At 39.7% G+C, this 21,370-nt stretch overlaps 1 protein-coding gene across 6 annotated transcripts in view; it reads right to left on the reverse strand.

Annotated features, from left to right (window-relative positions):
* Nucleotides 1–21,370, reverse strand: part of CSRNP3 (cysteine and serine rich nuclear protein 3) — a 166,181-nt gene that overhangs the window by 71,261 nt on the left and 73,550 nt on the right. For 2 of the 6 annotated variants that reach the window (XM_019553598.1, XM_019553597.1), the window contains exon 1: nucleotides 5,613–5,841. The exons of 2 other annotated variants lie outside the window; for them this stretch is intronic. The gene's annotated coding sequence lies outside the window, so the exon portion shown is untranslated. Of the gene's footprint in view, nucleotides 1–3,667; nucleotides 3,811–5,612; nucleotides 5,842–21,370 lie in introns of those variants that run through there. 2 more of the 6 variants (XM_019553593.1, XM_019553592.1) reach the window with 1 other exon arrangement.

Consider the following 21,370-nt stretch of genomic DNA (forward strand, 5'->3'; position numbering starts at 1 on the left):
TTAGGCTGACCCAGATTTCTGTCCATCTCTTTTTTCATTTTGCACTGTTTCTTCTTCTTGTTTTTCAAAAAGGCTAATATGAAGTGATGGAAAAAAGAAACAAGGGCACTGGGATTGCAGCTTTCTTTGGCTGTTGGGAGGGGGAGGGGAGTTGAATGCAAGAGTGAATTACATCTAAACCTATAATAGGAAATCAGCAGCTATTTTCTAGGTTTTTCTTTTGTTTTGTTTTTTCACTATTCCCAACTCATGCTAATCTTAGCTTTCATTAGTAGCTGCAGCCAATTTTGGGGGGGGGAGTGTGTGAAATTAAAGCCACATTATTTTTCTAGACCCATTTTCACCTGGCAAATCTTTTTCCTATTTGTGTACACTTGTAAATGGGTCATTTTTGTCTGCAAGCTATATATTCAACCATCCATCAGAGCCAAGAGCAACAAAGTGAAACAGCAACAATCAAAGCTCTCTCATAAGACTGGTCAAATGGAAACAAAATTTTACAGATTTTTCTAGTGAAAAATGTTCAGCTGTTATAAAGGTCTACAATATTTTGTTGAGAGTCTGGCACACTTATAATGCAATTTGTCTCAACTTTGTAATTGGTTCAGAGCGATGACAAAGATAGACGGCTGACAGAGAATGAGACAATTTATCTTTCAAAAAGCTTTACGGACTTCGCAATAGATTACACCTGTCTCACTTCAGCATGATCTGCCATCTGTTCATTCAATGGGATAAGTGCTTAAACTTCAAGGTTCAGTTATTAGAAGTATCTATTAAGAACAAGTAGGAGAGTTTTAGATGCAGTAAATTCATTTATTACTATCTTGTGGAGAACATGTCCAATTTCTCTGGGGATGAACCTCCCAGCAGGTAGGGACATTTTCAATAAATATCTTTTTAAAGAAACATCTTTAAAATGGGGATGGGAGGGGGAAAGAATGCAAATTTGGGATTTTATGTTCTCAGTTAAGCCTCAAACTATAAATTATTTTTCTGGCTAATCCAAATATCTTGTCTAGCCAAAATAAACGGGATATTTTTAAACAAAAGTTATTTCCTCCTTTTACTAAATGAATCAAGACAAGTTTCTAGACAAAGAAGGCTACTGAACAAGATGAAATCATTTGTTTGTTTTACCTACTCAGACAAAAGTGGGCATATTCAGACCTTTCTCTCATTGGGGTAAATCAGAAGCTGTACAATTGAAGTCAAGGGTGTTACAGTGTAACTAAGGGCAGAATCAAGTCTCTGTTCACAATGATGTACTAGAGGTGAAGGGGAAAATAGTGTTTTGTTTTGTTTTTTTAAAAAAGCTTACTAGCTAGCATTCAAAATAAAGAAAAGCAATCTCTTTACAAATTTATTGCATTATTGGAGTCTAGGCTTTTAATGAAGAGTATTTCAGAAACCCCAATAGCAGTGGTAACTCAATGTGCCAAAGAAGTCACAGAAAAATATCTGAAATCACTTCTTTCATTTTCTAAAATAAAATTAGGATTACAGATAACACATTCAAACCCCCAGAATTTACAGTAGTATAAACTTTTCCAAAGGAAAGCCATTTTGCTTCTGTATATGTAAGTCTTTTACATATAGGTATAGGATATACATACATTTTATACATATATGTAAAGGATGCACATACCTAAATGTTACAATTTCATTGTAATAGTATGGACCACTCATCTAACATGAAGCACCTTTTGTCATTTTAGAGGACACTGTTCAATTTATCCAGGTATGTGATTACTGTAAGTATTTAATCTCATACATTAATTTTAATTTTAAAATGTATCATTTGTTTTATAAAAAGTATGGAAATTAGCTGATTAAATATTGCTTTATTTACCCTGTTACTTTAATCATGTGCATGGTTATTCTGTCTCTTTCTACTTGATGGTGAATATTGAAGATAATATCCTTTTTGCTTACTAATCTTGTGTTTCATATGAAGCAGTGGTTGATGAGGTAAGCAATGTTATGAAATAACTGCAAAAGACATTCTTTCTCATTCAGTTCTGCTCATTAAGGTGTATACAATTCTCCTCACTTTTCTTTTTGGAAACTAAGATGTGCAAACATCAGAGCCTCACCTCTCATGGCTTCCAAACTGGCTTCAATACTATGTCCAGACAATAGATACTGGGATTTTCAGGGTGTTGGGTGACTTCCTCCTATTGAAATTCAGTTAACTTTCTGAGATGCCTCTGAGAATCCTAGCCAGAGCACTTGCATGATTGGATTCTAGATGATATATAGCATACATGGTCTGATCTGTAAGGTGCTGGCTACTCTGGCCCTGACCCAGGAAAACACTTGAACACGTGCTTAACATATAGCAAATGAATACTGCTATTGATATTTTTTGCTGGTACTGGACCAGAGAGATATTTTATAGGACTGAATCCATTTTGAGTATTTTTTTTTTCCTTTTCCCTTGACACAGTCAAGATTTTATAGCATGTTACACTTTAATCAGGCTTCCTTTCACTTTACTCAGGCAAGCATGTCTTGATCCTGCAACACTTACTGTTGCAACCAGGGATACAACCAGGCAGGTATTTTTAAGGAAGGGTGAGAGTGTCTTACTCCTTTGAAAATCTCAAAATATATGGGACCTCTGAATAAAGGCTGCTTGTAGGTAGAGTGCAAGAAAAGATTATCCAAGTCTCACAGAAAATAACTGATTTCAATGGGACCATTTTTCTGGGACGAGACAGGAGATTCGGCTAGAAATGGTCTGCAAAAGGCCAGATTTACTTCAGTCTTATAGCATGTAAAATTAAGCATGATTTCTGACCTATTTTTAATCAAAGCAAGCATACTAAAGCTAAAAGATAAAAATGAATTGACACATTGATACAGTAAGCTAAAAACAGTCTGTGCCAAGAGAGTAAAATAAGAAAACCACCACCACAAACATCTAATAAAAAGATTAGAGGGTTTCCCTAATAAGACACAAAAATAGTATAGCAACAAATAAAATGGTATTTCACTCTACATTGCACATGTAAAAGCAGTATATGTCGCCTGGGGAAAACTCCACCTTTTCATAATGCAGATGTCAAGCTAAAGAAATTCTTACATTCTTAAAAAAAGGATGATTCAAATGAAACAAAAGAAACTTCTTGCAGTATCTCTGAGTACAAAACATCCAGACTTTAGTTTAATTAATAACAAGTATGATGAGGTAAATAAAGAAATTTAGGTTTGTCAAAAAAAAATAAAAAAAAGCAAGAAATTACCAAAATAGCTCTTAGTTTCAAAACAGCATGATTTTAACAAATTCCTGCCAAACAGAAATCACAAACAGGTACTTTTTTTTTAATGGAAGGTAAAAATAAATCAAAACAACCAGCCTCCAATAGGAATGGCTTTCCCGCATCCCCCCTCAAAGAGGCACAAAAGGTTAAAAGATTTTAAATATGATTCAATTTTATTAAATTGTACTTGACTTTCCTATATATAATGTTTGTTAAACTCATTAAAGCAGAATCTATTTAATGAACGAAGTAGGAACATTCCATGTCAATGTCAGGCAACAGAATTACAATTCCAAAACCAAAACAAATGCAAGCCTGATTAAACGATCTTTAAAAGTTTTGTCTGAAACCAAGCATTTGCAGAAGCAAATTATGCACAGCATATACTCTCTCAATCATACCTGCAGACAGTGTTAAACAATTGTTGCAGAAAAGCTCAAAGAACTTCTTAAGATACAAAGCGAAGTCTGCTTCATTTTATACCAGCAACAGACCGCTGCAGTACCCAGTATATTTTTTTCAGTCAACTGTTACAGCCTTCCACCAGCCCTGTGACCTTTGAACTCATTTCTCCCCCTTCTGCAGTCAAAGCTACTGTGCTTGTCTCATTTACATAAGGCTGGTGAAGGCCTGCCAGCAACAAGAAGGGAATGCTGGGTAAGAAATTGTAGAGCTGCAGTTCAGCTAGAATACCTGAATCATTGGAGAGCTGGAGGGAAGGGGGGGGGGGGTGTTATAACCACTACATACTGGTTTGATTGGTAAGTCAAAAAATATCTCCTGTTGTAGTTATTAATAGGTAAATGTTTTCATTTTCAAGCGTATTAAGCAGCACCCAAAAAGAAAATCAATCTGCAGCAGCTGGTTTACAAGAAGACCAAAATAGTCAAATATTTCATTTAAATACATGTGGCAAGCTAACATATGATTGTCAACAACTGCCCTCTGTGTCTAAATGTAGCCTTCCATACATTTTAATAAAGTAAAATATTTATCTATAGATCAATCTGTATTTTATTTTGAAATTCAGGCACTTAATGCATAGCTTTTTGCAAGTGTCTCAGTGTGAATTACTATGAGTTGCAGACACAATAGTAAAACTGTATTAGTGTAAACAGATCACGTGCAGAATTCCTTAATAATTAGTTAAATTATTACTAGTCCTTCCTAACACAAATCTCAATTAAATACTATGCCAACATTGTAAATGCATGGGTATTTGTTAATATCTAGAAGTAGAACATGAAGATTTTATATTGGTAAACCGTTTAGAGATGTTATTTGTAAAAATTATGTATCCCAATTGAAATGATACAGAAATGTTGGTGTGCCTTTAGGAAGGAGGTTCAGTGTTTTATTTTCTGCTTCTTCTCCCCTCTCCGTCCCTCCCTCCCTCACCACCCCCCCATTTACACACAGCATCCTACCTATTAAAGGATTCAACTTCCTTATGCTGAATTACTCATTAAAAATGAGTAATTCAGTTTCTTTCAGTAATTGTCGGTTTATGGTCTTGTGCCTTTTGAAGTGTTTGAGCAATGAGAAAAACACTGATGTCAAATCATTCAGGAACAGAAAGTTTGAATAAAGCTGATAGAGTCAATTTCTATACCACTAATGTAATAGGCAAATTCAATATCTACACTATGTATTAAGGCAATCATAGGCCACTAGGATCTTTGGACCTATTTTTATAAACAAAAAAGTGTATGTAATTAAATTAACTATAAGATTTAGTAACTGAAATGAATACCTTTGTCTTGAAAAATACAATAAAACATACTATGTTGTAATAATATTGTCAAAATGACCTGAGTGCACAGTTTCATAATGAATCATTTATTTGTATGTACATATAGTTTTAAAAGCACCATTTCCCAAATACAACAGGAAAAACATAATGAAAAATAAAAGTGCATTTGCTATTGATATGAATATTTTTTTAAAATGGAAAAGAAATAGCAGAGATGCCACATGTTTCTCATCCAAAAAATATTGAGTTTATAGATGCATCAGAATAATAGATTATTGCTACTAAATATTTGATTCTACTTCCATGTTGGCAAAGTGATCCATTTTAGTCTTCATTTTATTTCTGACTATTCCGTTTTTTATGGATAAATGAAGTTTTTGATTGCAGGGTAATAATAGCAAAAACATATGTACAACAAAACTGATTACAGTACTTACACAATTCATTTAGCTAGGCTTCAAATGGATATGCATCATTCAAACTCCTCCTTACCAAATGCAAAAAATGGTTTTTATTTTTAAAGAGCATATATACCTAAATACCGAACAAATTCAAAACAGTCCAGTGAGTGAATAAGCTGTAAAACAACTGACCTGTTCAAATTGGTGTTTTTCCAATCCATGCACCCTTTTTATTAATTAGGAACCGAAACAGATTGATCATCATTTTATAACGTGTGACATATTCCCTGTCTTCCTAGTTCCAGCGGAATCTTCTTAAATTTCCCAGCACTGTGTTTTATTGCTGGTACCATATGCTTTATTGTTCAGCGACAAGAGCTTCACTCTGCACAAAGACTCATTACCTACTGCTTGCTGAGCAGCTTCAGTCTCACTGAGGCTGTCTATGTGATCACATGGGAGTTTTGTCTGAGAAAGCCAGGCATGCCACTGATTTCACTGTCTATGGATATTTTTATCAGCTGAGGTCTACTATAAGGATGTAATAACAAATTATAAATTTAACTCATTAAGGACAGACAAATAATGGAAATCCCTTCACAACTCCTTTTCTCCCTCTTTACAGAAACGCTTTCCTTAGGAACTGAAAAAAGTTTAAAGAAATAAATAACATTTTTTGTGGGCAGTAGTGATAACCTGAACTGTCTGTGTTATTTCTCAAAACACGTACATTTATATTAATGTTCCGAGGAGGTCATATTTTGCCTACATACGTATGCTCCCAGGATTTATCCACACATACAGGATGATGATAATTTCTCCAGAAAACAGACACCTTCATTTTATCACTGTATCATCAGTCAAGGGTGCACAACTAGTCTTACTAATTTCAATTAAAGTGTGCAGGCATCTAAGGATTGCTCAGCTGAACAAAGTTCACAGGATCAGGGCTTGAATCTACATGATAAATTATACTCGTTGATGGAGCCTTGCATCTACTTCTTATAAAGCTGCTGATACTCAGTTATTGCATTTTGCTTATAAAATTCCTTTTTATTTAATTGCATATGTGTGTGGGGGGGATAATTATATTTTTTTTAAATCATGAAAGTACCTGCATGAAAAAGATGCACGTTAATGACTATCACTAATATTATTACCACCAATGATTTATTTCAGATAACTCTGAAGCAGCTTGCTTCCTACCTCAGAAAGCATGCACAAAACATTCTTAGTTTGCGTAATTAAAAATTTTAACATAGTGTCGCTCACAATAACTGAACACCTTTCTTTTCCTCGGAAGACGTATACCTCATAAATAATTATTTATAATATCTACAGTGCAAAGGTACAGGTTTTCTATGAAAATAGTTAATTATCTCTAGAATTATTTATAGCGTTTTGAAAATATAAATGGCAAACGGGAACACTGTGTTTACTCATTAATATTCTACAAATGGAAAATACCTACTTGTTATTCCTTTCAACATCTTCCTCATTAGAATAATTGACAGCTTGTTGCTATTGAATGGATTGATCCTGCTTCCATTGGAGTAATTTTTAACATTGACTTCAAAGGGAGCAGGATCAGGCTCTGCTGCATGAACACAGAGAACCATGGGCCTGATTCTGATGCCAGAGAAATCAATGGCAAAGCTCTCACTACTGCCCTGGCATCAGGATTAGGCCCTTCATACTAAACACAGGCCTGCAGTAATGCAACCAAAAGGCAGTCTCTGAAGTGTAAAGAAAACGCAGGTCGGATGAGAATACAATAAGTTGGCTATTTCATTCAGGAAACAGCAACCACACAGAAATGCTATCAGCATTTGCAAAACAGGAGTATGCACTTGACACATAAAGGTAAAATTAGCCTGTATATGATAAAAAATACCCACAATGAAGGCAGGTTTGTCTGGTGATACAGTTCCTGCAGATTCAAAACCTTTATTTAAATGCCACCATTTTGATATGATCACACCAAAGTAACTGAAGACACTGACTGAGCAGATGGCTCATGGCTAAGGACCTTCTACAGCTCTTAAGCAGGAAACACAATAACCATATACATTAATAAGGAGAAATAGAGACAGCCTAGACAAGTTGCTAACGAACAGCTGGTTTAGCCACAGCTCTACATATTTTCCCCTGCTAATACTATTGATGATGTCATGATTCTAGTGTAGAGAGAAATAAACAAAAGGCAGACATTTTTGCTGCAGCAGCAGTGAGAAAACAGCAGAATAAAATGTTTAGCAGATGGAGGAGAACAAAAATTGGAAAGGAAAAAGAATGTGTTTATCACATTTTCTGGGTGGCATTATATACAATGAAACATAAAAGGGAAAGAAAGACTAACAGGAGGCTAGAGTAATAATGATTCAGAAACATACACAGCTAACTGGTTCCCAGGAAAATGTTACTTCTGTAAACAGACAATACAAAATATATATCATCAGTCGAGCAATCCAACCCTGCAAACAATGTTTTATCCTTCCATGCTGGAAGCTGGGATTTCTGAAAAGGTTACATTACAATAAGGATGCTAAAAATTCTCCCTCCCACAGCAAAACCTCAGAGGAGACTAAGACGCAGAAAGTCACCAGAAGAATCCCCATGTAGAGCTTATGCCAAACCTTCTCTTGGGGAAGCTGCATTTGTGCTCCCATAAACAGAGACCCGCACAGGTTTCCACGACAGATTAAAGCCCAAGTCTCTCTTGTCACATTGTGGCAGCAAAACTCCAATGGAGTGACTGATGCTGCCAGGACTCTAAGGCCAGGTACAGACATTGCACTTTTACTGGTATAAGTGACTGGAAATCGGTCTATACCTGTAACAGAGCAGAAGTTCAGCATGCGTAGATTTGCTTAAAAATGGTGAAATTGGGTCTAAGTTTTGCTCCCCTCAGCTAAAAGGCGAATGTGTCTTCTATTCATAACTGATTTAAACTATGCTGCTTACAGAAAGCTGCACTGATTTCGCCTCAGACTTTTTGAATGTCTGTACCTAGCCTTACTGACCTTGACTGAATGTAACGTTCTTAAAGAAGTCCCATGTCACAAGAAACTCAGGAAAGTATACATAGGGTGACTCTAATAATATGAGGGAAATCCGGGATAGAGGGGGTGCCAGTGCATGTGCACACAATCCCCCCCAACACCGCGGCTCAGGGACAGAGCTGGGCAGGACAGCATGGCACATCCCCCCTGCCATATACACACACCCATGACTCTGTGGCTCCTCCTCACCTACCCCAACTCTACTGCATGAGCACGTGCTCACAGCCTAGCTGAACCAGGAGCTGGGCACATGAGGGCGAGTTTGTGCCAATTCAGGAGTTTTGCTTCAATTTTCTCCAATGGTTGGGTCGCTGAGACAGCCTCCAAAAACCAGGACTGTCCTGGCCAATCTGAGACATATGGTCATCCTAAGTATACAGGTCCAAACCTGTCCTGGAAGAGATCTGTGAGATTAAGGAAACAGCGATATGCCTCTAACTGGCCCTCCATTCACCAAGGGCTGGTTATTTAGACTCTGCCATCCTCCCTCATTTATCTTAATCTTATAGACCACAGTCTGCAGAAGCTGTGGGAATCAAGGGGATAGCAGTGGCCCCATAGTCATACCCCATTTTCTGCATGCCTGGTCTGGAGGAGCCCCCGTTTCCTTTTGGTCACGAAAGCACATTTTGGCTCATTGTTTTAACTACACCAGTGCTGAATTAAAGGCCTGTGGTAAAACATACCTAACAGGGCTACCACCATCTGTCAAATACTTCATTTGCCTTGGAACAGCAACTCTTCAGAAGAGCACTGTGACTGCACAGAAGCTGCAGCAAAGCTTGTCAGTACAGAGCTTCGTGTATGTATATGAGTCATGGAATGTGAATAGTTACAAAGGTTTGGACTCAAAGGAATTATTTCCTTCATGGGAGAGAAATAATGAGCTGCTGACTGTTTTACCCCATTGTAGCTTATTTTAATATGTATACTTTTAAACAGGAATTATAGAGCAAAGGCATAGCACATCTTATAACTCAGAACATTACTTCCAGGATTCTCAAAATCAGCCGTGTATCAAAACCAAACTATTTCCACATCTCATACCATTAAATCCTTTGTTTGATATTCTACCCAAGCTGTCATTCAGCATTACCCTGCAGCCCAGTCAGGTGACTCACATGCCAATCAAAGCAACCTCTGGATTGGTGTTGATCAACCTTGTTAAACAAAAAGAAGCAATTTGCAGCTCAGTGGGGCTTTATTTTAAGGGTTGGATCCTGCAGCCTCTCCTATAATAATGGAAAATCCCAAATGTACCAGAAATAGCACAATCCACATTGTGGGAAGCAGAAAAGCTGCACAGCTGAAGCCTCTGTAAAAGCATATTAGACAATGTCAGCAATCCAGGATTTGTGAAATGGGTCCAGACACACCTTCACTGGACCAACACCTCTCCTGCACAGCATGGTCAATTGGCCATAGTTGCTTCAAACTCTGTCCTCAGGTTTCAAGTTCAGGAGTGGGAAAGCAAGCTGCTTTTCCCAGTACATATGTAGCCTACCCATGCAAAACCCTCTTATAACAGGCTTTCAGTGGGAGAGAATGAAAATCCTACCCAAAATCTTAGCATTTTAAAGAAAGTTCTGTCACTAGAAGAAAAGGTGCTGGAAGACACTGTGCCTAATTATCTAACTTCTTCATCAGAAGTGATTATCAGTGCTATTGGGTTTTGGTGGTGTTAAAGTTTAAAACAGTGGCACTCAACCTTTTTAGTTGGCAGACTGAATAGCAGTGCCTGATCCCTCTGGGCACCAATCCGGTGGGGCCCCATCCAGCCTTGCAGAGCAGGGAGGGGAGCAGCCTGGCCCCAACCCAGCCATGTAGTGTAAGGGGGCTTGGGCTGGCCCCAACCTAGCCCTGTGCAGGGGGAGGGGAGGGGCAATGACCTGGCCCCAACCTTGGCCAGGCAGAGGGAAGAGGGCATAGCCCAGCCCTGTGTCAGGGGTGTGGAGGGGACATGGCCCAGCCTCAAACCACCCATGAAAGGGGAGGGGTAATGGCCTGGTCCCAACCTGGCCAGGTGGAGGGAAAGAGACATGGCCTGACCCCATAGTGGGGGAAAGGGGCATGGCCTGGCCCCAAGCTGGTGGCCCAGAGGGAAAGGGTCTCGTAGCCCAGCTCAGATCCATCCCATAGGGCTAGGAATTGTGGCAGCAGGAAGGGGTGACGGTTCTGCCCCTGCTCCCCACCACCAGATTTCTCACCCCATGAGGAGCCTTGTAGGCTGGATTCCAAGGTTCTGCAGATCACTGGAGGTTGAGCTCCCCTGATTTAAAGGGTTTTTAAATTCTTTATAAAGTATTCTTGTCCATATCAGATGTAATTTACTTCAAGAAATGCATGTAGCTTTGTAATTTGTTTTACTTTTTCCTAGATTCACACACTTGTGAATAATGTCTCCTTAAAGAATGTCACAGGATGTTACATATTCCATTCAAACTAGTGGTGTTTACTGGACATTATGGCTCTGCAAAAGGAATGAAGTTATTTGTATTCTTATATTATACTATACTGATCACTCTTATTATATTTTTTATTAACCAACTACTACTACAGTTTGAAATTAGGAGCTATGAGATAAATGGAGGAGAAAAACAAAACAAATGTCTTTGAAGATTACATTTTGAATTTTATTTTTACTTTTAGAAACTTGACAATAAAATACTTTCCTATACCTATGTTGTCCTTCTGTATTTGTCACAACCTGACTTTTAGCGGAATTCAGGAATATTGATTTTGTTTACCTCTTTGTTTTGTTTGTGCATCAGCATAATTGATGAAAATATTATTTGTTACTTCAAGACTTCCAGAGGGGCAACAAGGAGTAAAAGGGATATCATATATTCTGGTATAACTGCCAAAAATGGAGACTGTCGTAGTAGCGTCCTCCTGTGACTTTGTAATTAAGGCCAGGGTTTAGGGGAACCCTGTGAGAGTATTTCAGTACTGTAGATTAGGCCAGAATTATTCCTGTGCCAATGTTAGCACCTGCATGGAGACAGTGAAGTTAGCTTACAACTCTCAGGGCCTTGTTACACATTGCACTTTGAGCTGCTCAAATGTTGACTGATGTTAGTGCCAGCATGAGTTTGGAGCAGTCACACCTTAAAGCTAAACACCTTCTCTGACTGCCCCCTGCCCCCTGCCCCCCCATATGCACAGCTGCAACTTGCCACTACAGGGCTGGTGAGCAGGGGCCTGACTGGAAGCTACAGCTGTGAGTTGCCACGACAGGGCTGGTGAGCCAGGACAGGCTTCTGTCCCTGATCTGGGTGAGGGATAGACTGGGGGGAACAGAGGGACATGAAGCTGGGAGGCAGAGAGTTAATGGGATGGGGGTGGATGATGAAATGGGAGGTGAAAAGGGAAGGGGGGTGGGGGAAAAGGTAGTGAAATGAAGGAAGACAGCCACTGAACGAAAACATAAGAAGCAAAAAAATGTAACAAGAAATAAAGAGGAAATAAATGAAAGAAGATCTCATGTTTTAATACATTAGGATTTTGGATTGGAGTCTGGGGTTCTAGTCATGCTTTCTGGGGTGGCTGGGAGGTGGGAGTGGTAAGGGAAGGGCCTTTTGGGGGAGCTACAGTTCCTGCCTTGGGAAGGAAACCCCAACTCATGAGAACCCAATCTGGTACCCTAGTTTGTTTCCTACCAACCCCCCTAAACTTCACTCCTGTACCCACCCATGACCTAAAATCTGGCTAGCTGGCATGTGATCAGTAGGCTGCTTGCACAGGCTTGCACCCCGGGGGGTGGGAAGATCATACAACCAGGGGCAGGAGAGGGAGTTGGTTTGGTGCCAGAAGCATCCTCTGGACAGTAGAGTTCAGGGGGTGGAAAGTTTGCCCACGCAGAACAGAAGGGTCGAGGAGGGAACACTGCATCCTGGTGTGCTAAAGAACTGCAAGTTGGGTGGCTTATTGGTGGGGAGTGGCCACATATTAATGGAACACAAGCTGGGTAACATGGATTAGAGATAAACCTGCCTTGGAGTGGCATAACGTTAAACCACCTAAGCAAGGGGCAGAAATTACACATAAACTAGTAAAAGTGATTGGAAACCAGTTCAAATCTGTAACACAACAAAAGATCAGTGCACATAAACTTCTTTCAAAATGGCCGAAACTGTTTTAAGATAAATCTGGATGGAGGTAGTATTAGATTTAACTGATTTAGGTTAAATCAAATTATTGAAATTCTGTCCCAGTTCCCCTCCAGATTCAAGTTAACTCACAGTCCCCCATAATCCTCAGATGCTTTGCACCTCCTCCACAAGGCCCCCCCCTTGCAGGGTGGGTGAGTTAGCCTCGGCTCAAGCTGCCTGCTCCATCCAAGCAGGGAGGCGTGCTTTAGCGCCCCCCGACTTCTGGTCTGAGATACTGCAGGGATGTGGCTGCATTTCGGGAATCAAAAATGTAGTCAGTTTACTTGCTTATTGGTTCAATCTACACAACTTCAGCTAATCTGCAAAGAATGAATTGATTCAGCCTTGGGCTTTTTGACTGTCTGTACTTAGCCCTAAAGTGTCCTTAAAACTAGTTTCAGATGTATGGGCAATCTAGGGATTAAAGACTCCAGGAGCTGCTTAAAATTAACGTTCAGTCAGGCCCTCATATTCAAAGTTGCCAAAAGCTGGTTTGTGCCTGGCGTGGGTTAACTTTGTATGCCTGCTGCAGTTTCTCCTAAGGGTTATTGCAGTGGTACAGAATTGCTGGGAAACAGAACTGCCCTAGTCATTTATTTATGTGCTCTTGATATTCCCTTGGTATGTCCTCAGAGCTATTTAGTTCTGCAGGTAGCACGAAGCCAGCAGAACTGCCCTTGAGGTTTTTGTAAAGGGGATATTTAAAAGGTTCAGGGCTTGTTGTCCCTTTATAACTGCTATTTGGTACAAAGGGGCCGCAACACAAGGTGGCATTCTCTGGGATTTATTTTTTATTGTACTGAGATCTACCAAAAAGCAAACTGTCTCAAAAAGAGAGTCTCTAAATTTATGACCGAGTCCTCCCTCATCTACCATGAGAAGCACTGCAGATGATTCTGGAATTGTTTGTTAACTTGCTCAATGACAGAAAGGTGATTAATAATAGGTTGAAAAAGCAATATTTCTGTAAGGCTATTAATTAATAAACATTAAAACATTAATAAGCCATTAAGAAAAGGTGTGTACTAATACATGGTCCCCCTGGTTTTTTTAAAGTCAGACTCCTGATGAGAAGGGTTTTTATTGTATTTATATGTCAAAAAGGTTTTACTATTTTTACCTTAAATCAATTAAGGTATCATAAATTACCTGCTGTTCAGATAATAACATTAATTACTTCAAAGGACGATCAACCTACAGCTATAATGTAACTGGAAAAAAAAAGAGGTTTATTCATCTCTGATCACTACACAATCAACTGAACAGATTATCTACCTCAAAAGTAAGTAAATCAAGCTTAAAGGAAACAAAAAAGTTGTAGTGCCACAATGTTCCTCAGTTGCAAGGACAGCTATATAGAACCCAGGGCTTCTATTTAGAAGAAGATTTTTTTAAAAATAGGGATTGCCTGACCCATCACTGGATCTACTTTGTAAGTCATCTCCTGCTAGTTTCCATGACAGCTCAGACATCACAGCATGATACATGCTGGGGAGTCATTCAGGGCAATTCACAGCAGGGATGGACACTGAGGGAATAAAAATAAGAAATATAAAGGCAGGTTTTAGTTAACAATATACTAACAGCCTCCTCTTAGCCCAGCTACTTAACACACACAGTCGCCAAGTACCATCTCTGTCAAATTACCCCTCAAAACCTACAAATCCTTCTAATACAGATCTCCTTTTTCCGTAATCTCTCTTTCTTGAGTTATAGACTTATATTTTATCTTGTTTGGATTACACTGTTACTCCTCTAGGAAGAGACCATGGCTACAACTAGAATTTTTAAAGTCTATTTTTGATTCTATAGCACTTCAGTTCACAAGATTTTCACTAATGGACCTTCCTTATTTCCCTTTTTTCAGATTTTTCTTCTCTCCATTTCTTTGTTTATTTGTGTGACTAGCTTTTCTAGGTCATTGTTTCCATTTTTGGAATCAGGCCCATTTGCTCTGTCACTGACCCTTATTCACACTAATTTTTTTGGTTGCTTGCTTCCCTCTGTTTCTGGCATCAGCAGGCACACTGTAACGATTGCCAACATTATAACATCATGAAATAGTAGAAGAAAGAAACCTTTTTAAATTTTTGAGTGGTGAGAGCCTTCTTCCATTGAAAAATAAAGCGTAATCACTATTCTTTGGAATTTGTACAAGTACAGAAACCTAGGGAGATATAAGATAACATTCATAGAGGCAAATGTAATTACAAAAATAGACTTAATTTTATGCAGCGGGTCAATATTTTACTGAGGTTTTCTAGTGATAATGCAAAAAAAAAAAATTCTAATGCCCTTTTGTAAAAAACATACAATTAACATGTAGAGATGCTATTTTTACAAGTAAGAAAATAGTTCATTTTTAAAATTGTTAGCTTTATTATTAATTGCTTTATGTTTCTTTAGGATTCCTGGATTTTATTGGAAATGAATTGGCTATAATAATCCACTTACCCCTGTTATTGTATGTCCCACATACCATGTTAAATGTAGAGAATGAAAGTTTAAAAGACTACTACTTTTATTTATACTTTCAGGGCTTTTTAATGTTCTTTAGCTCTTCATTGTTTCCAGTACCTTCTAAGAGGCCTGAAACCTGATTTTCCCTTAATAATGCTGGCCAGATAGAAATGGAAAAAATTGATTTTCCCCCATGTGTTTCCAACAGAGCTTGAAATTAACACAAGTTTTTATTTACTTCCTTGTTTGTGCACCAACACCATCAATAATGTCAGCATAGCTCTGAGAAGTTTATTACTTATATTGAGTTCTCTCTACTAACAGACCACAAAACATTGCCCGTTATTTTTTTCCTGTACTCAGTGACTAGAGTTTGAGTATTGATATTAGAAAGAGTTTCCTAAGACATCCTAAAATCTGGTTGTGCTTCTGCTTTCTCTGAAGCAAGCGGTAACGCATCTATTAACTGTAGAGTCATGCCATGTATTGTTAGAATCTAAAATACATTTCACAGAACATTGTACTAGCTTTATAGTAAATAAAGATTTGAGTATAGACCAGTGGTTTTCAACCTTTTTTTCATTTGTGGACCCCTAAAAATACGACTAGAAGCACAGACCTCTTTGAATTGTAAGTGTGGGTATTCACATTAGGGCTGTGTGAAGCTTTGGTCCCTGATTCGATTCGACAGAGATTCAGCCCGATTCACTGGTCAAATCTCCGAATCTGAAGCAAATCAGAGGACCCTTCAGTCTCTCCGAGTCGAATTGGAACCCCCCACATTGATTTGGAGAGATTCAGAAAGATTTGGCAATTTGGCCATAGTCACAGTTTTAAAAGTTTTTCTACATACCTCAAGGTACCAGATGGGTTGTGAATGCTGCAATGTTGGGGTGGATGCACACTCGGCAGCAGACCCAGAAGTGGACCAGAAGCATTTCCAGTCCACTTCTGGGTCTGCCAAAGAGTGCACTGGGCCCCCCCCACACCCCCTTGGCTCGGCAACTGGTGTCTCCTGGGTCTGGGAGGGGCACCCAGGGTCCCCCCTACAGCCAATCATTGAGCTGGGGGCACACGGGGGGGCCTCCCATGCACTAACCAGTGGACCCGGAAGTGGACCAGAAGTACTTCCAGTCCACTTCCAGGTTCACCACCAAGCATATGGAGGGCCCCCCCGCACTCCTGCGGGATGCTTCATCTGCCCCAGCATCACAGTATTTACAAGCCGTGCTGGTACCTTGAGGTATGTAGAAAAAACATTTAAAGCTGTGTCTATGGCTGAATTGCTAATTCTCTGAATTAGCATGGAATCTTCATATTTGGATTCGGCCAAACTGAATCAGGGACAATGATCCGAATCAATTAATTGAATCACTGTCCCTGATTCCAGCCAAATCTGAATCTGAATCGAATAGGGCCCACTTCGCACACCCCTGATTCACAGACATTTGATTGTTCATAGTCGTATTTCACGGACCCCTTAAACATAGTCTGTGAACCCCCAGGGATCTGTGGACCACAGGTTAAAAACCACTGGTACAGACAGATTTACAGCATGTCTTGACTAACGTGTTGTCATAAATATTAATGAAAGGCTGCTTTGAGTATGGCTACCTTTTATTCAGGTGTATTTAAGGTAGCAATAGAAGAAAGTGTTCAAAAGAAAAGTATTTCAAGTTTGGAGATAATCTGGTATAGAAACAGAGGATTCTTCTCCCATATAAAAAGAGATGTGACTTGCAAGTTGAAATAGCCTTGCCTAGGTTAGTGAGCGAATGCAGAATTTTAGAATTGACTTGTGCTGCCAACCAATGATTGAAGTGTGTACTGATTTACTGTGTGGTCCATAGTTAGCAACTGGAGTCTGCAGTCACATTATGAATTGTCTTTCATTGTTCAGTCAATGCAGATCATTGTTTGTGGCTTACTTCTTTTTGTGGGATCAACAATCAGGTGTTTGTTTCCATTATTCTACAATGAGTTCTAATGTTCCCCAGTATTGAATGAAGATACTTTAACAGCTGCAGCTTAATACCACAATGGCTTGCAAAATTTCAGCCATCTCTTCAGTAAGTCCTGGAGGTCCTCATGGCTTAGTAAAAATCAAGCTGGCCATGATTTGGCTGTATTCACTAGCTGTGTATGTGTGTAATGATGATTTTTTTTCAGGACAATAACCTGTTTGTTTAGAGATTTGGTTTGTTTGCTGTCCACAACACTGACACCCATATTCAGCTATGACAGTTACTTCTGACACATGCACATTGAACCCAATGATGTACTTGTGAGTTTTCAAATGAGGATAGTTCTTTCTTTTATTTGTTCATGTCTTTTCCCAGGTCAGTATTAAAAGTCATATTTCTATGCAAAGTTACAAGGGTATGGGTTTTGTTCATGTGATCATTCAAAAGATGATATTTTTTCAATTTTGTGGCCAGGAGTTAAACAGAAGTATAATATTTGATGATACGTGATGCCTTGAGCAGTAACCTATACCTCCATATTATTTTGTAGGCAACAGGTAAATATACAGGTGCCATTCTGGTTCTTTTAGATTCTGTGGGAAGCCCGTGTGACTGGCAATTGAAAGAAGCTAGTAATAGCAATTCCAGTGCATCTTCAACTGTGCTTGTTTCTTTGGCATGTTGGCCTCAAGGATGGGAGAACATGGGTTAGTGAAACCCTCTCTATTAACTAGTAAATTATTGAAAGCTATGATAGCTTGCAGAAAAATTTGATGGTTTCCCACAACTGAGGAATTTATATCCCACTATACAAGCTTTTGGGGAGCCTTCTGCTGAATGTATGGTAATCAATTGGCTTGCCAATCATGTTCATCCCTTTGTCCTCAAGTTTTACAGATATTCAGGATAAATACCATCTTTGTCAGATGCTTTTCTGTATTGAGTGACCAGGAGGGCCTAGTTTATTTCCTCAATAGTACACGGAGATAATAACAGTAACGTATCACAAGAATTTGTCCGATGTTTGGAATGAATTTGAGGACATTCTCTCTAGTTAGCTTATCATTCTTGATCTTTAAGTTATGAGGAAGGTGTGAGGTAACAGCATTGTCTCTTACTAACAACTTATTGTCTTAGCCAGATTAGCTGCTCCATGTTTGTGGAGGAGAGCTCAGGCTTTGAAAATGTAATGAGTGAAATCAAGGTCCTCTGCTGTCTCATTTGTTTTTTTTAGACAGAGTTCAGTGACTTTACTTATGTCTGGGTCATCTATATTCACATCATTTTTTAAAAGAGTGTCTGTCTCTGGATGCCAACAAAGAGTATAAACATGGAAATAACTTCAGGGAATGCATTTCAAAGCAGCTTTGATAAGAGCTGGTCACAGTTTTCTGGGATCAGTTTGAGAACAATGTATCTCATCTTCAACTTTTACGATATATAAAACCCAGTTCTCATGTGGAAATTCCAGAGCAGTTTTAGAATTGATTCAATCAGTAGGATTTCAAAGCTGGCATACAAAGTAGAGGCACCGTTTTGCTAAAAATAAAGTTTTCAAGTACAGGCAACCCCTGCTTAGCACCCTTAATTGGTTCCTGAAAAAACAAACATTAAGTGAAATAGCATTAAGCAAAACCAAAATTAATTAAGGGCAAAATTAATTGCTGAATACAGAGCACAAAGTTTTTGATGAACCAAGACAGCAACAAAAACAAATTGGCGCTAAATTGCCCAATGAGGCTGTGCGCTGCCGATGCGTTGTGCTGTAGTGTACATTACCTGCTGCCAGCTGTATGATGCCTGTGAGCATTATAATGAAACCCGCTGAGTGCTAAGTGGAATTTGGTATTAGTAAAACAAGCATTATAGCAAAATAGTGCTAAGCGAAACACCGTTAAGTGGGGGTTGCCTGTACTGTCCTTGGAGCTTGGCCAGGAATGCTACAATTAGTAATGTGGACCTCAACCACTGAAAAACTGGAGGCTTGCAAACATTCATTATGGTCAACTGTCCTGTTCGTACTACAGCAATAGGTATGTCCTTCGAGTTAGACTCCTTCAGAACTGAGACATCTTTAAGACCATGCCTGATATACATGATGGCTGCATCCAGATGAGCGTGACCATTTTTTCCCCTGGGGACAAGTAACAGTGGCACACCTTATGCCACTGCTATTTACCCCCAGGAATGCCTATGTCATGCATGCTCTGGCACATGGCAGGTTACCCAAGGTGGGGTAGGGGAGGCTGGGTCCAGCAACCCTTACCTGGGGTTCTGGGGCTTCCTGGGGCTGCAGCCATGGCAGGAAGCCTGACTGGCAGCTGAAGTGTGGCTCTGGCCAGCATGCACTACCACCATGTGTGCTGCTCCCACTTTGTTTTGGTGTGGGTTTTATTGACACCAAGATCTCGTGGGGTCAACCCCCCATGCTGCAAGATAGCAGTTCAGGGAATCCCTTTCAGTCTTCTCTTCTCCAGACTAAATAAACCCAGTTCCTTCAGCCACTCCTCCAAAGTCATGTGCTCCAGCCTCTTGATAATATTGTTGCCCTTCTCTGGACTCTCTTCAGCTAGGTCCCAGCAGTCATGGGGCACAGCTGCAATCTCCAAGCCCTGTGGATGCCTGAAACCTCCAGGCCCGGGAAACCACAGTAGTCACACCAGCAACAAGCCATAATGAAATCTGATGCATGATCCCACAGTCATGCCTCCTGCCACGTACGTGTGGCATTGCAGGGGGCACAGTTGTGTGATTGCACATTAGATATCATTGCACCTTACCTGCAAATGTAGGGGGGCACATAGCAACTGAAGGTGTAGGCATCTGAAAAGGAAATGTTTTATTTCAACTAATAACATGTCTTCTATGATATTAATTAAAAATATTTTTTCATATCATTTCCCATTTGAAACTAAAAAGGTATGCTATACCTGAAAGGCAGGGAAGTAATTTATATAAGGGCAAAAGGAGGTTGTCCAAGGTCACAAAACAAATGCATGGTAGAACTGGAAATACAACATTGTAGCACTGACTTCCAGGTCCTGTTATGGACATACCCCTACTCCTACTTAAAACCATCAGGAAGATTTTATCACCCTCTCATGGCTTCAGGGATACAAACCCCAAACTCCTCTAATGAGGTAGTTGAAGATTCCTTTGACAAAAGGGTTCCTCTGGGTGACAGAGGGAAAATTCAGTGAAACAGAGAAATTGAGACCGGTAATGCTAATGTTTTAAAAACCAGTCGTTGCATTTAGTTCAACTGGCCTGAGAAAGTGCCATTTGGCCTCTAATATCTGTTATAAAGGTTCATGCTTGGTTAATAGTGGCAAGCCTATTTCACCAAGCAGTGTTAATAAATTGGATCTACTTCTAGAACCAAAATACAGACAATGCCATAATAAGTAAGATAATGCCTTTGAAACACAGTCAGAAAAGTCACCAATCACATTTTAAAATGTAGTAATAATTGACTTCAGAATTCAAAAAGGTACTGAAGCAAAAAAAAATGCCCAAAGACTTTTCCTCTGTACAAGAAAAGCATATAGTGTTCTGGTGTACAAGAATCTGTGCTTTACAAATATGTGAAGACAGATAAGTCTTCACATATTTGGGTATTTGATCCATGTTGGATAATCCCAACATGGATTAAAGAGAGCAGGAGGGTGCAAAAGCCCCCATGGCTCACCAAAAGCATCCGGGAATGTCTCCTAGCTAAAAGGTGCACACCCAATGGAAGGGAGGGGCCATCACCAGGGAGGATTATACTGCGGTTGCTTGGGGATTCAGAGGGGCAGTCAGGAAGGCCAAGGTGGAGATGGAATTGAGACTAGCTTCCCGGATCAAGGACAAGAAGAAGACCTTTTTTAAATACATAGGGGGCAAAAAGAAGGTTCCGGGTAACGTGGGCCCCTGCAGGAAACACTAGGAAATTTCGTCGTCACACCAGATGACAAAGTGAACATATTTAACTATTTCTTTACCTCCACTTTCCTGAGCAGGGACTGGAACAGCCACCCCTCCTCTGAGCCCCCCTTAGATCCCAGGGGAGGTGCACCTAGGCCAAGGGTTAGTGAGGAACTAGTTAGGGAACTTCTGGAGGGACTGGAGGGATTCAAATCAGCTGGTCCAAATGATCTCCACCCTAGAGTACTGTGGGAATTAGCTGTGGTCATTGCAGGACCCCTGACAGCTTTACAAGCACTCATGGTGCTCTGGTGTGGTGCCAGAGGACTGGAAGAGGGCCAGTGTGGTTCCCATCTTCAAAAAGGGGAGGAAGGAGGACCCGGGAAACTATAGGCCAGTTAGTCTTA

The sequence above is a fragment of the Crocodylus porosus genome, unplaced genomic scaffold (genome assembly GCF_001723895.1).
Source record: "Crocodylus porosus isolate Cpor-Errol unplaced genomic scaffold, CroPor_comp1, whole genome shotgun sequence".
Classification (NCBI taxonomy): domain Eukaryota; kingdom Metazoa; phylum Chordata; order Crocodylia; family Crocodylidae; genus Crocodylus; species Crocodylus porosus.